The sequence below is a fragment of the Crinia signifera genome, chromosome 3 (assembly GCF_055691185.1).
Source record: "Crinia signifera chromosome 3, ASM5569118v1, whole genome shotgun sequence".
Classification (NCBI taxonomy): Eukaryota; Metazoa; Chordata; class Amphibia; order Anura; family Myobatrachidae; genus Crinia; species Crinia signifera.
The window spans coordinates 263,755,194-263,757,288 of NC_139219.1; positions in this window are offsets into that span (position 1 = coordinate 263,755,194).

Genomic DNA, 2,095 nt, shown 5'->3' on the forward strand with positions numbered 1-2,095 from the left:
GTGCTTTTGGCTTCCACTCATAAAATATGTGGAGAAGCCGATGGGAATCCTGTCCTTCGCTTCATGGGGAACATTCAATGCCTTTTGGCGAGCCATGATGGTGACCAGTGCCTATTGCTCGCCATCATAGCCCGCCCTCAGTATTCAACCCCCCCCCCTGCACTCCCTGTTGCTAAAAAGCAAGGTGATACTGCGAGTGTGGTCATCAAAACTGCAAGGCTCCTTCTTATATGCGGCGTTCTCGCTTCATTAGCAGCGATCCTCGACGTTCAGGATTTTCCCCAGAACATAAACTAGGGCGAGCAGCCTGCGAGGTGGTTAGACGGCAATGATGGCTTGTTTTCAGCGATCCTCAACTAAAACAAGTCATCCTCGCCATACTAACCCCCTCGCCGGACACATTGAATATACTCCCATAACTGAACTGTAGGATGACATCTGAACACACTTTACTTTATTTAATCTTTTTGTAGAAATGTCTCAATATTAAACCTTTGACCTACGGATGCCGTGAAAAAACTCTTTTACCCTAGGGCGTCTTTATTCAAAAATGTTTGGGAACCACTGCACTACACTATCAGTTCTTGTTTAGATTAGACAACCTCCTTCACCACTTGCATCACCTGGTTGCATTCTTTTACGACCAGGCTGTGCATTATCTGACATGGTCTCAAAAAAGGCACAGAGGGACCTGTAGCAGGAAGATATTCTTCTAAGTTAGCAGCCGCCAATCACACCTGTGTTCCTTCTTCTGTCCAGCACCCACCCAAATTCAAATATGAGGGGCAGAGGACCGTTTCTTATAACAGGGAGTAAGAGCTCATGAGCCTTTGTTGTCGATTCTTTTCATGCCAGTTGTGTTCCATTAAATCATACAAAGACTCAGCATATCAATCTAAGTTTTGAGTTGGTGTTTTATTCCTATTCACGTATATCTATTTCCTTAGAAATGGATTATGTAGGTGGCATAAGGATATATAACCAGCTAAACTGCAGTTGTTCCCTGTTGCTCTGGATTATACTCTCTCCCACCTGTATTCAGTTTATGTCAGTTCAGTCATATCGGAGGGAACTCCAGACAGGAAACATTTTTTTTTAGTTAAGTATTCTCTTAAACATTTAAAGGGAAGGTCCTGCCCTCCACAAAAAGCTACTCAGGAGATCCATGACAATCACAGCCTTCCCACCAATCCTTAACACTACATACATACATACAAACAAACAAACAAACAAACGCACACACAGCCTGCCCACTCCAGTCACTACCCAAACAAACACACAGAGCCTGTCAATACACACACACAGCCTGTCTTGTAACTTACACACATATAGCCGTGTAAGGCTTCTCGGCACCCTAGGTAAAACTTAAATTGACTGCCTTTCCACCAATCCCAACTCAATACAGTCACCAATACCCACTTTGCAGTCCGTCACAACCTGTTCACTCCAATCACCCCCCCCACACACACACACACACTCACAGCCTGTCCCCTCCAATCACTACACACAGATAGCATGTCCCTTACAGTCACCACACACACACACACTCACAGCCGCCTGTTCTCCCGCAGTCACCACACACATGTATTATAGAATATCAGTTCTCATCCATTATTATGTAGTAGGACACACTTACATTATAGTATAGCAGGGCTCACCCAGTAAAGTATAGCAGGTCTCACACACAGCCACACTTACACAGGACTGGCTCTACCATTAGGCAGCTGCCATTGGTCTCCGGAATCTGGGGCACGCCTCTTGTTGTGCTTAATGCAAATGGCAGGTGTTAAACTTCTAAGATGCCAACTCCGCACTAAGATCCACTGTCTCCACCAATGCATTTCAGCTATAAGTCATCCTCAGGGTGACTTCTACTTGAAAACACATTGGTAGAGAGATACTTTACACTTTTCTGGAATATCACCTTGTCAAGGACTTGAGGCCACACTATTCCTAAGGGGTGAAAGTCTGGACCTTTCCCCCCAATCAGTTAAGTGGTGCATTTTCATCTCTCCATTGTCCTTGTAGTCAGGTAATCCAACCAGATATTGGCGCAATCATTTTTTCAGACACACCCAGAAAACAGTATGTTTCC